Below are 14459 nucleotides of genomic sequence, written 5' to 3'. Positions count from 1 at the left end.
GCAGAACAATATATAATAAGGTTTATCATTAAATATGTCAGATTTTCTTTGTGGTTAAATTTATTTGATCACAATCCCAAACTTTGTTCTTGAATGTAGAGCCAGCATTGTTTGTTCATGTTGCTGCTCACAGTTTTAAAAAATTAAGAAGGGAACTTACTACCTTAACAGCGTTATGGCTGAGTAAAATTTGAGAACATTTTGTTGGTATCTAAATGTTATGGTTCTTATTAATGTTTGTTTTAATGTTTGGCCACGTGGACTAAATTGGAAAGGAGTGAGGAGTGAGACCTGCTGCTGAGCCAGAGAACTGAGGCTTTTTATGGATCCTGTGGTCCCGCTACTGGGAGGCTTCCTGCCATACTAATGGTCCCTTAGACCAGGCTGGGGCTGGCCAGTCTGACTTTGCTTTCAAGACCTCAGCATCTCGTATATTTAATCAATTGCACATGTTACTTGGAAGATTCCTTGTATCTATTAAGTGAATAATAACATCCCAGTGACATTAGGTGTTCAAGCAGAGCTGCTCTGTATGAGTAGAAATGGAAAATCTCACACTCCCATACCAGATGATGCTAATCCTAATATATAAAAACTCAGGGTCCATAACGACCAAAGGCTCAACTGACCGGAAGTCAGTCCTGCAGTCAGTGCTGGGTTGCCATGACGACCCAGCACTGACTGTCACTACTACAAGTGTGGCGACCCAGGACTGACTGCCGAGGGGGCTGCAGATCAGGCCCTGAGAGAGGCCCAAAGAGAGAGGCAGGGTCTGATCTGCAGCCTCCATGGCAGCTGTTGATCAGCCGTTGTCTCTCTCTTTCTCTCCAGGCTTTGCCAGCAGCCGTGCCTCTGTTTCTCTCTGGGCCTCCAAGGGGGCTGCTGATCAGCCCCGCCTCTCTGATCAGGCCCGGATATAGGCCCAGAGATGCTGACTGTCATAGAAACGGACCAATCAGAATAAAATCTGGGTGAACTGCAAAGGCAGAACTTAAGGTGGGGGCTGAGGAAGGGTTTTAAGGGCAACGGCTGTTTGGTGTAAGGTGTAAGAAAGCAATTCAATTTTTTAATGACTGCTTTGGCAGTATAGTACATATGGCTGGCTATCAGTACAGATATAGGGATTATGTATTTTTGTCTGCCAAGAGCATCTCCTCCTGCTGAAAAAATGCTCTCCTCCCCACCCCCATGTAAGCAATCCTGTCCTATATAATCTATCTATACTAATAAAAAGGTAATATGCTAATTAGACCGAGTCGACTGGCCATCTTCTGTACATCTGACTTCTTTCTGGACAAAGCCATGGTAGTGGGGCTGAGGCAGAGAGGGCAGTTGGGGGCGAGATCAGGCCAGCAGGGGAGGGCAGTTGGGGGCGAGATCAGGCCAGCAGGGGAGGGCAGTTAGGGGCGATCAGGCAGGCAAGCAGGTGAGCGGTTAGGAGCCAGTGGTCCCAGATTGCGAGAGGGATGTTCAACTGCAGTAAACTGGCATTCTGTCATCCCCCAAGGGGTCCCCAATTGGAGAGGGTGCAGGCTGGGCTGAGGGAACCCCTCCCCCCCACCGTGCATAAATTTCGTGCACCAGGCCACTAGTAAAATAATAGCAGTATCTGACCCTTACTGGGAAGATACTCTGTCAGGCACTGTGCTAACTGTTTTGCATCTTAATGAATCTTTACAACCATCCCATGAGGGAAGTAGAGTGGTTCACTGCTTCCTCACATAAACTTTGAGAGGGTGTGGGACTTGCCCAGGGTCACAAAGACTGGGTAATTGGGGCCAGCTTGAGGTCAGTAATCTTGTTTACCTCTTCCAGCTTCTCTCCGCCACTTTCTCCTTAGTATATTGGAGAGAATCTCAGTCCTGACTGAGGCAACGGGGTGAGGTGGAGGATTCTGTATCCACTGCTCCTCTACTGGTTTTGGAAGATGCTAGGCATATTAATGTTGCTTGGAAGTGAGGTAGGAGGGCTTTCATTGCATCTGTTTCAGTGAGTATATATTAAACTAGTGTATATTTTATTTAACATATACTTAACAAATATATAGAGAGATATATTTTAAAATGTATACCATGTGCTGGGTGCTGAGGGCAACCTCATTCTCAATAAGATCTACTTGGGGAAGGCTAAAGAGTACACAGACAATTATAATACAGTAGGATAAGTGCTGTGATGGGAGAAGTATAGGATTCTGTGGAAATCTCTAGCCCACATTTGGCCAATCAGGAAGCCCTCCTGGAGGAAGATGCATCGATGCTGAGGCCTATCAGAGAAAAGGAACTAAACCAGGAAAGGGGGAGAAAGTGGGAAAAGAGAGTCCCAGGCCCTGTGGTGTGGGCCAAGAGAGAATTGCATATAGCCTGCTTATAGTACAGGCTCCTCTAGACCTGCACTGAATGGTCCTTCCCAGCAAGTGCTCCCCTGCCTGCTATAGTGCCTGATTTTCTCAACAAATATATCTATCAATAAATCAACCAGATTTATTATTTACTACATAAATGGCACTGGGTGAGGCATTGAGGAGAATTTGAACTCTAAGGCCCTGCCTCTATCTTCAAAGCGTTTACTGAGTGTGGAGTTGGAACATTCTCAGAGGGGGGAAAAAAAAAAGAACATTTAAATAATGCAGGCATTGAAGCCGGAGAAGAAACGTGCAAGGATGAAACACTCAGGCTGTGGGTTCAGATCCTACCTCTACCACTTCCTAGCTATGCACACTTGCACAGGCTCCTTCACCTTTCTGAGGCTCAGTTCCCCGTTTATGAAACTGGGATTATAAAAGATACTTTTCTGGACCAGGGATTAAACAGGCTATGCCTGCATAGCACTTAGCATGCCGCTCAGCGCAAAGCAGGCTCTCACTAAATGTTTTAGCCATTTTGATATTGTTATAATTAATTTCCTCCATAAATACTTGAGTGCCTTCTCTCCGATGCCTTTTGTATTTTTCATTTGTGGTTGCTGGCGTCATGCCACAACAGCCATTGTCCTAGCACTTGACTCTCTCCCATTGGATCCTACTCTCATGTCAGGTGTCCTCTTCCCAAAAAGCAGAAACCACAAGCTCTGGGGAAGCTGGTTTGTCTTTCCCACAAGTAGGCTCCAAAGTCTCCTCCCTAAATCTCCTTGGATGATTTGTCTCCCCACACTGTTGGGGAGACGGAGGATCCCTGTCTCCCTCACCCCTCAGCCTCCTGTTTTTACTCACTTGACAGTTAATTGTGTACCATCCAGTGACACCTTTGACCTTGTTAAGGTATACTTTTATTTAGTATAAATGCTATTAACATCTAACATTTTCTGAGCCCATGCTATGTGCTGGCAGGACTTGGTGATGGCCTTACTTAGGGGCTAGAGGATTGTTAAATTGGGTTGAAACTTCTAGTCTTAAACTGTTATGGAGTGCGTGCTCAAATAGTATCAGTGACTCAAGGCATATTTTCTCAAAAACAAAAAAATCCAACAACTAAGATTTAGTCCAATTTATCTATTAAAAAACAAGTAAGGATTTGTTATGTGATAGTTAGCCTATCTATCTACCTATCTATCTATCTATCTATCTATCTATTATCTATCATCACCCATCTATTCGTTCGATGCATGATGTAAGTATGTCCCCATGTTTCCCAGCCCAGTGCCTGGAGCACTCTCAGGACAAGGCAGGAGGGGGGCGGGGAAGCAGGACAAGGGAGAGCGGGCTTGCTGGTGCTGGTGGGGAATGGTAGGCTTGGAGTTGTAGATAAGTTCATTTCAAGACCATGGTAGGCCATACAAATGAAAATATTCAGTCCTATAGTTGGCAATTTGGAGATGGAGTTGAACAGAGAGTTCAGGGCTCCCCTGGGTTTAGGCATCCTTTCCAGAGGGGATGGCCACTTTAAATCAAGTTTTTGACATCAGAAGTGGCAGGGAAGGGGTCACATTTGACCAGGGTAACACAGCACCAGGGCTGTTTAGACATTTTTGCCCAAAGTGGCTAAAATTGACTGAGACCCCAGGGGTCTGGGGCTGCAGCTCCCAGAAGCTTATCTTTGAAATTTCCTGTTTTGTTTTGTTTTAAACATATTTTTATTGATTTCAGAGAGGAAGGGAGAGGGGGAGAGAGATAGAAACATCAATGATGAGAGAGGATCATTGATTGGCTGCCTCCTGCACGCCCCTCACTGGGGTTCGAGCCCGCAACCCAGGCATCTGCCCTGACTGGGAATTGAACTGTGACCTCCTGGTTCATAGGTCAATGCTCAACCACTGAGCCACACCAGATGGGCTCCTGTTCTATTTTAAAACAGCATGTGAATTTTCCATTTTACTTCACAATATGCAAATAAGATTTTAAATTCCTTTAAGTAAAACTGACTTTAGGATCAGATGCAGCGTTTCGTCTGTGGCTTCACATAGGGCAAGTTATCCCTGGCACACACACAGGGAAAGGAGCTCACACTTCAGCTTGTGAAGTCAGGCATTCAGCAAGGAGTATTGTTGTTTTTTTATTATTATTTTGGGGGGTGGGGGGCATGAATCTGATCATCACATTGGCTAGCCAATTAATAGGATAAGTCCTAGAGAGTGAGTGGGACCCCAGATGGAGAAGTTTTGATGAGGGCGAGACCATCTGGAAGGGTCTGGTTGCCCAGAGAGTATATGGTGGAGGGGGTTGCCTGGGTGACATCACATCTCTGGGCCTCATGGAACAGAGTGAAGGACCCCAGAAGGGGAAAGAAGTGTTGTGCTCTGGCAGTGCTGTTGATCCCAAGTGGAAGGAGAAGGAAAAAGCATTGTGTTGAATGATCTGGGGCTCTGTGAACCAAGGACACTTGACAGTTCTCTGCCAAGAATTTCCACCTCTCTGTTTCATGTCACAAAATTGACTCTTCCACTGGCCTCCCAGAAAAAAAACAGAAAGAAGGCGTCTGGGAGCAGGGCACTAGCAGGCTGAGATTTCTCTCCAGAGTGGAAACAGATTGCTAGAACTTCATTCCCACAGCATATTTCACTGGCAGATTGGGTGCAATCCCTCCCATCCCCTGAGATGGGGCATTTCAAAAGCAGAAGAGGAAAGGGAGGCTGGGTAGGGAAGGCAGCTGTCAGCTTCAGTGTGGCTTCAGGACAGCTCTTACAGATGTGGGCAGAGCAACAGCTGCCACGGGATGGGCGATTCACCAAATCCACGGATACAGGAGGGCTGGAGCAATTCAGATTACACAAGGGGCTCCCATGGCTTCCGGACACAGAATTTAGCCTCAGGACAGGTTCACTTCACATGTGAAAGGAACATCTCTCCTTGCACCAAATTAAGCCAATTTGATCAAAATTTGTAATGCAAAAGAGCATAATTAAATTGAAGATTTTAATTAGGCACAGTTTTGATGAAACTTAACAGGAGCCGGCAAGAACACTCTGGCTGTCTGTTAAACATAATCCTGCCTGGTGAAGAGCTCTTTAGTTGATGATCTTTAATGACTGCCCAGCTCAGCTCTCAGCTTCCTCGTTGGTGTTCCAGGCAGCCTGGAGGAGGGTAGAGACACGGGAGGTGACTGGGGGGTTGGGAGGAGGGAGTGGGACATGCAACCCACAGAAGTGTCTCCTTCCAAGGAATGTTGGTGTAAAACTTTCAGGGTGCCCACTTATTCATCTGTCAGAGTGGAGAAATGGTGTGGAATTATGTCAAGCGCTGTTTCACAGTCAGGAGTTGGGAAGGAGAGGGCAGGGCTCCCTGCTGGCTGAGGCTCCTCCGCTGGCCTCTGCCAATTGCTTCCACCTCTCCATTTCATGTCACAAACTTGCCTCTTCCATGGCCTCCCAGCAGAAAAACAAGGAAGAAGGCCTCTGGGAGCAGAGAACTGGGCAGCACCTTCAGCTCAGAGGACTGGATATAGCAAACATGGCATTGCTTAAGAAATAAAGGCATGAACAAAGTGATATGTGAATAAGTGATTCACCCTGGAACTATGGTGACAAAGAGAAGAGCTTTAAAAATATGGGCCAGCCATGGCTGCTGCATATTTTACAGAAAGTGCTTGGGCTCCAAAGAGAAATTCTCCCTTCCTTTCTCATCTCCCTGTTTTTTCTTTATTCAAGAGATACTGAGGCCTCACTTCTACGGCAAGTGCTCTACCAGGCACTGTCCTCATGATGTAACAGACTAGTGAGAAAGATAGAAAGTGGGTACATATTTAGGAATTATGAGAAGCTGTGAGAAGGAATAATAGAGAAGTCATACTTGGCTTAAGTCAGGATCAGTAAACCCCAGCTGAGGGGCCAAATTTGCCTGTTGCCTGTTTTTGTAAATAAAGTTTTATTGGAGCACAGTCACACCTATTACTTTCATATTGTCTACAGATGCTTTTGCTACAAAAGCAGATTTGAGTAGTCTTGACAGAGACCTCATGGCTCACAGAGCCTAAAATATTTACTATCTTGCTCCTTACAGAAAAAGTGTGCAAATCTTAGCTTAGACAATCAGGGAAAACCTTTAGAGAGGATGAGATTTGGTGAAGACGCAGAGGAGGAGAATTTAGCCAGGTCATGACTTCCATACGAGGGAAGGAGCAGGAGTGATGGCCTTGCAAGGGGAAGAGTTAGGAGTTGGTGTACATTCAAGAACCTGGAGGGTGGTGATGGAAGGACACAGCCTGGATGAGATGGAAGAGGAGGGAAGGCCATTTCACTCGGACACTGCAAAGGGATTTGGATATGATACAGTGTCATAATGTGATATAATTTTTAAAGAGGCCCCTGGTCCTGGCCCATGTGGCTCAGTTGGTTGAGTGTGGTCCCATGCACCAGATTGGCATGTGCCCTGGTTGCAGGATCCATTCCCAGTAGGAGGTGTGTGGGAGGTAGTCGTTTGATGTTTCTCCCTATCCTTTCCTCTCTCTCTCTCTCTCTCCCTCTCTCTCTCTCTCTCTCAAAATCAATAAGAACATATTAAAAATAAAATAAAGAGCCCCCTGGCCCTTGAGGTCAGATGGCTTTGAGGAGAAATGGTTCCTTCACCTGTTAGATAAGGCAAGAGATGGTGGTGGCTTGGATCAAGGTTTTATTAGTAGAGGTGGAGAGTGATGGGCAGATTTGGAATATATAATGAAGTGTTGTATGGGATGAAAGTAGGTGGGGTCAAGAATGAACCCACCCAGGATTTTGGCTGGAAGGACTAGGTTAATGGTGGTACCATTTGCTGATGTTGAGAATGCAGGTTGGGAGAGAAGTTTTGGTGGAATGACTTAAGTAATAATTAGGTACTTTCATCTTCCTTAAAATTGAGACTTGTGTGAGACTAAAAGTAGAGATGACAGGAAGACAGTTGGATATATGACCCTGAATGCACATGAGAGGTCCTGGCTGAAGATAAAAACGTGTGAGTCATGGGCATGTAGATGGCATTTAAGTAACAGGACTGGAATAGTTCACCTAGGGTGCAAGGTAAAGAGGAAAGGAAACAGAACCCACAGCTGATGGTTTTCTACAGTCTGCTTAGCTTCAGTTTGGCATGTTACTCATTGATATTTATGAAAGCATTAGACTGAGTGTAAATGCTAAAGAGACTTAATTAAGGAATATGCTTCTAAAAATACAATGAATTATTCTAAAGCATATTCAGTTACTCTCAGGTGCCCCTCTCCCAAATGGGAGCAAATGGAAGGCCTTACATTTCTTTAAAGTACAAGTAGCATATGTATTGTTTCAATAGTGAATACATGGTTTACTCTTCTGAGTTGTTTAAAGTGGTGGCTCCTAATCACAGCTTCCTGACCAGCTGGTGAAAAGTATGGATTCCATGGGCTCCCACCTGAAGTTATTTGGTAGATCTGGGGTAAGGTTCCAGGAATCTGCATTTTTAATGAAAACCCCAGGAAATTTTGATATGAAAAGTCCATAGTTTGCATTTGGCAACCACAGTTTTCCCAGATATTTCAAAGGAAAACTTGAGATTTCCCCACCCAAATAGTAATATCTTTTAAACTCACAAGGATTAGAATTGTGAGGTGGGGGTAAGATATAAGTAGCATGCCTATGCATGCAATGGAATTATTGAATTATCACAATCAGAAAATGTATATTATGATTATGTGCACACAAGTAGAACCACCTTGTCCATTGTGTTCATTCCTGAAAAATAAAATGGGAACAATGAAGATGAGAGGCCATGAAAATTCACAGTAAGTGTCCTTAATCTGGAGACCACAAATGGAATTCACACAATTCATGAGTCTTCCCTATGTTGTATACGACTTGTGTGCATGCATGTGGATTCTTTTGGGGTGGGTTCCGTAATTTTTATAACATTCTCAAAGGGGCCTGAGACCTGTAAGAGTTAAGACCCATTGATTTAGAATATATTTTTGTGCCTTTCTTTTTTTAATGCCCATCTTTAAACTTAGCATATGATTCTTAAAAGACTTTACGAATATGAATGATTTTAATGCTATATATTTAATGCTCCCAAGTCTTCTCAAGAATCTTCAGACTTGCTTCCTTTACTCATTATTTTAGCCTCCAAGAAAAGGAGAGAGCAAAGCAATATCATTTCTACTAAGTCCTGTAAGTAAACCAGGCTTCTGCTATATTAGATCACTATAAAACAATTCCCTGAGGCCCAAGGGATTATGTGCTAATAGAAGAAAATGCTGTCTACTAAGCCATGCAGATGATAGAAAATATTCTCGCTATGATACTTTACACAGATTGCTCCATGATAAACTGGTTGTTTTTGCTGATTATGTTGATCACTAAAATACTGTGCAGATTTTTTTCTGAGTTTGGAAATGTTGCAAATGCATTGTGAGGCCCAAGGCCTTTGTTACTGACTCACCAGCATGCAAATGCACTTTAAGAAATGCACATTGGTCTTAAAGCCAGAGGTAATGTGTTTTGCTTACAAAACAGTTGTCTTCAGTCTTTCACATCAACACATAGAAATTGCCAGGGTTCATTTAACATTCTTTGAGTGATTCTGACATCGGTCTGCTGAGGAAAGGACACAAGAAATCTCATGCTGTTGGATAGCCTTGGTGGTTTTATCTCTCCTGATCTCCCACTGTCCCCAACCTGTTCATCCTCATGTATTTCCATCTCATTGAATGATGTCCATTCACCCACTTGACCAAAAAGGAAACCATGGGTACCATCTTGACCCCTCTCTCTCTTCACTGACCACTCGTAAGCCCAGTCGTACTTACTCCCCCATCTTCTCCTATCTGTCTGCTTCCTTTGGTTCAGGACACCAAAATTTCTTGTCTGGATGACAACAGTGGCTTCCTAAATGATCTCCCTCACGCCAACTTAAATCTTAAATCTGATAAATAAGTGCCTATATCCATCCCACATGACCATCTACTTCCTAGGCACAGGGAGGGTGGGTAGCATTTCATATCCTTGTGCATTCCACTGAAGCCTGCATTTCATAATACATCCTGAGACAGAGTCCACTTCTCTGCTGCAAGTTATAGGCCTATGGAATCTGAGTTGAGGCCATGCCCTAAGGATTCAGTCACTGGTTTCTGTGATCTCAAGAGATTTAGAAGATTCAATTTGAGAAAAGGCCTTTTTTTGGCAGCAATATTTTTTTGATTGCCTACTTCTTTTCTTTTCCAGGAGAATTCTCATTCTCTGAGGTCCCAGTGGGGCTTTTAATCCCAGTGTTCCAGCCCCACAATAGGAAGGATCTATGACCCAGACTGGACAGTCCATGTGTCCCTCACTTTCTAGGTCACTGTGACTGGCTCAGGTCTGGGCATGGAACCAAGCCAGGCCAGTTAGAGTCTCCCGGGATTGATCATTGAACACAGATGAAGAGAAATCCTCTTTCCTTTGAGGATGCTAAGCTTCAAGGATGTAGGTGTAGCTGCTGGTGGCTATTTTCCCACTGATGGGATCTTATCTGCAAAAGTAGTCAACAAAGATGAGTGATGGTAACAGTAGTAGTGGTGACAGATAACATTGACTGAGTGCTACCCACATGCCAAGACCTAATCTAAGTGCTTTACATGCATTCACTCACTTAATCTTCACACACGTTATACTCATGATTATTATTATCATGATTATAATTAGTACTAGATGCCCAATGCATGAAGATTTGTTCAAGAATGGGCCTTCCTTCCCCTGGCTGCCGGCACTGCCTTCGCTTTGGCCGGAGCCGCCTTTCCGCCTTCCCATGCTGCCCAGAGGCCCTGAGTGGCTGGGGCGGTGTGGAACGCCTGCGTCGCTGCCATGGCAATGACGCAAGCGTCCTGCCCCACCCCCGGCCACTCAGCACCTGCATATGCAAATTAACCCGCCATCTTTGTTGGGTTAATGTGCATACTCGCTCCTGATAGGCTGGTGGGAGTTGTGAAGGTATGGTCAATTTGCATCTTTCTCTTTTATTAGTGTAGATTGTTATGATTATTCCTATTTCACAGATGGGGAAACTGTGTCACTGAGGAGGTAAGTAACTCAAAATTATAAAGCTGTTAAGTGTGGAAACACAATTTTAACCCAGGCAGCATGGTTCCTGAGTTGTGTGTCTCTAAGCAGTATTGACATGGATTGAGTCTTGTCTGAACCCAGGGCTCCTGGATCCCCAGGAGTGACCAATACATTTCCTTTTTTTAAAAAAAACTTAAGCCAGTTTGAGCTGGGTTCTTATCCCTTACCACTTGCCTACAATACTCTGCCTTCTGTCATCTTTCATTCTGTGTTTTGTCTTATTCCTTTTCCTTAAACAATAACTTTACAACATAATATTAGAACATTGTAGAAATCTGGAGAATATAAAAAGTTATCATGAAGATATCTAAAAATAAGATATCTTAACTGAAGATATAATAAAATTTGCCAAGGGATAAACCAATATAATTATATTTGTCTTCTTCTTGTTTTTTTCTAATCATTTACATATACATATAAGCACATATGAGGTTATTTATATATATACATATATATGTACAATATTTTCACTTAATACTGGATCATGCACACTCCCCATGTTAAATATTTTTGAAAGCATAATTTTAATGGTTGCACAATTTTCATGTGTGCGTCCAAGTGTGTCTTTCCACTGACTTCTATGTGCTTGACCTCTTTCCTGATTTAACCTTGTGCTCTGGAATCAGGAAGGATACCATGGGCTGTGAGGACAGGCTTGGCTTTTCCCTGTGTTTTTTGGCCTGTGTCTTAGTAGTCAGGGCCCTACAACCCACATCAGCCCTGGTCACAGCTAAGCCTCCCAGCCAGGACGGCGACTATGTCAGAAATGTCAGAGGCAGAGACCATCTTATTGCTGCTTGTCCCTCTGCCCACGAACAGAAGCCAGGAGGGCTCTGCCGCCAGTGGGCTGGGAATAAGAGGCTCAGGGAAGGTCCAAGCCTCTGTCACAAATCAGCAAGCAGAGAGCCAGGATGGCTTGGCAGCTCTGGCGTGATTTATTCTAAGGCATGCAGAGTTACCAGTTAGCACAGTAAGAAAAGTCTTGTTCCAGCCTTTTTAACTCCACGCATCAATAACAATTTGCTTGCAAAAGCCCCGGGTGCTGGACCTAAATATGCAAACCACCAGGGGGAAACCCAAGAATAACATTGAGAAATTAGATTTAAAATGCCAAATAAACTCTTTTCACTGTACCCCTCCCAGTTAGTGCAGTATAAAGGCTCATAACATTTATGCAGCATTAAATGCCACATAAATAACTAGTTATTGATGTGTAGATGAGAAAAAGAGGAGGTGAATGGAAGGCATAAAAATAGCACAGCCAAATAGGATACGAATGTCAGTCTTATATTTGATGAATCTCTGGATGTCACCCCAAGCCATGAGCAGTGGCGCATTAAGAAGATAGGCACAGGCTAGAGACAGATGTGGTGCTAGACACAATGTGAGGCCAGAGGAGTTCAGAAAAAGGCAGTCATTTCAAGTCAAGTGCAATCACAATTTAGCATCTACCCATCCATCCATCCATTCATATGTCATTGTCTGTACTACTATTACAATGATTAATTACTCAAATGTGGACTTACTATTAATTACTATCATTTATTGAGGGCTAACTTTTGTCAAGGTTTATACGAAGTGGTTTATATGAATCATCTCAATCCTCATAACCATCCTCTGAATTGGTTGTTTTTACCTTTAACTTAAATTGATGAGAAGCTGTAGCTCAGAGAGCTTAAGTGACCTGTAGAAGGTCAAGCAGAGAGTATGTGTCAGACCCACAGACCCATCAATCCAGCCATCTTCTCCTCTGTGTTATAAGTGTTGAGTTTCTACTATGTACCAAGCTTTGGACTAGGCATTGGGGCTACAAAGGAACCTACAATATGGCCCCTACAACACTAATCCATGGGGTAGGTGAAACTGGAATTGACTTGAAGAAGCCTTGGAGTCAGAAGGCTGGTGGTCCCAGAGGTTGTCACTAGGACACCCAAAAAGCAATGTCCAGAGTGTCATGGTGACCTCAGGAAGAGATACCTAACTCTGTGTGGGTGGTTTGGGGATAACTCAACCTGGATTTTGAAGAAGAGTCATGTTCAAGAGATAGAGAAGTGAGAAACATACTCTAGGTATGTGTGTGGGTGGGGCGCAGTACAGGCAAAAACAATAATAATTTTTTCAAAAGATAGAACATTGTAGGAATTTGGAAAATACAGGGGAAAAAACATGAAGAAAATCAAATTTGCAGGAATACATGAGGAGTATGGCTATAGTGAGAGATTTGTTGACCACACATCGAAGTGAGAGAATCTGGAAACCAAGGCATCTCCTGTACTAAGCTGTGCACCTTTACATACAACTTACTGTAAGGGCCTGAAGGTACAAATGGATCAGTGTCTCCATAGAGCTGACAACTAGGCAGCCAGGACCTCCCAGCCATGCTCTCCCTAGGTCTCCCCTCCCCACCTCCCCGCCCCCCCCCCCCCCCCCCCCGCCCCGCCATAACCCCAGCTTTGTTACACTGGCTCTCCTTATCTGCTTGACTTTTTTAAAGCAGTTATCACTGAAATATTATGTTAAACTAGAGGCCTGCTGCATGAAATTCATGCATGGGGGGGCCCTCAGCCCAGCCTGCACCCTCTCGCAATCCGGGACCCCTTGGGGGGTGTCCGACTGCCGGTTTAGGCTGTGGGATCAGGCCTAAACTGGCAGTTGGATATCCCTCTTGCAATCTGGGACCACTGGCTCCTAACTGCTCGCCTGCCTGTCTGCCTGATGGCCCCTAACCACTCACCTGCCTGCCTGATGGCCCCAATTGCCTCTGCTTTGGCCCCCTCTGCCACCGCTTCATTTGGAAGGATGTCCGGAATGACGTCCGGAAGGTCGTTCAGCTGTCTGGTCTCATTAGCATATTACGCTTTTATTATTATAAATTGCTTTTTTACAAGTTTTTGCCACTCTCTCGACTAGAATATAAGTTCCATAAGAGCAGAGATTTTTGTCTATCTTTTTCTCTGCTTTTTCCTAGTGCATAGAATGATGTTTGGCATGTGGTAGACCCTTAATACTTGTCAAATAAAGGGATGGACCTGACATAGAAAAGAATAGAAGATCCTGAAACTAGTGAGATGCAGGAAAATGAAGTTCTGTGATGGGCCAGAGTCCTGTAACTCACCTGAGATTCATGCTTTCTCCCTCGCCACTTTTTTTTTTTTTTGGCAGTTTTATAACTTTATTTGACAATCAGCAGTAGTTCTCATCTACATTAACTGTTTTCAGAATTTTGAAAGTGGTCACAGGTACATAGGTGACTAACGTATAGAGCTTGTTTGGTGAATCTTCATCCTCATTATGTTTTCTAGACAACTGCATCTGGGTACAATATGGGACATTCCTTATTCCTTTGGCCCAGACAGCTTTGTTCAGCCTAAGGTCAATACATACATTTGGAATTCCCATTTCCTTTGTGACAAATTTCTGGATCTTTTTGAGTGCCTGAGGGGCATGCTTCTTGAAACCCACTCCATGAATGTACTTGTGAATGTTGATGCTGTATCTCTGGTTACTACCTCGTTGATGGCAGATGGCCCTTCTCTCACCACCCTTCTTTGCAGGAGCCATTATGCTGGGTCCGAGTAAGTGGTTGGGAATCAGCATCACTTCTATTTCCCTTGAATGCCTTGTGGCTTTTAAGAAGCAGTAGTCTTAGGCCTGCCATCCAAATGCTTCCTTTCACCCAACTTGTTTGCTCTTGGCCAACATTTACCCCTCCCATGCCCACAATAGTCATTGCAAATCAGTCATGGCATTTTTTTCTTGTAGCCTTAGAATCCTTGTCAATATCACACTCCAGACAGACACTGCTAATCAATAGGAAGTGACATTAGAGAAGACATTACCTTTCATCTGACCATGAACAAAACTAAACAGATGTGAGAAGGGAGTAATATAGTAGATGTAAGGAGGAAGGGACTAATTTGTATTCCAAAGAAATATTACAACCTTCAGGTCTTTAGACTTCCCCAACAATGACAAGTAGAATAGCTTGG

General features: G+C 43.9%; 1 pseudogene across 1 annotated transcript; it reads right to left on the bottom strand.

Moving 5' to 3' along the window:
- Positions 1–13653: 13653 nt before the first annotated feature.
- LOC308250650 (large ribosomal subunit protein eL31-like) lies at positions 13654–14031 on the bottom strand (annotated as a pseudogene). Its single transcript has one exon. The product of its transcript is annotated as a large ribosomal subunit protein eL31-like (transcript).
- Between the last annotated feature and the right edge of the window lie 428 nt (positions 14032–14459).

This window comes from Plecotus auritus, assembly GCF_963455305.1.
Source record: "Plecotus auritus genome assembly, chromosome: 6".
In the NCBI taxonomy this organism is placed as follows: Eukaryota; Metazoa; Chordata; class Mammalia; order Chiroptera; family Vespertilionidae; genus Plecotus; species Plecotus auritus.
The sequence above is the reverse complement of the archived record's forward strand: the minus strand, read 5'-3'. Positions and strand labels throughout refer to the sequence as shown.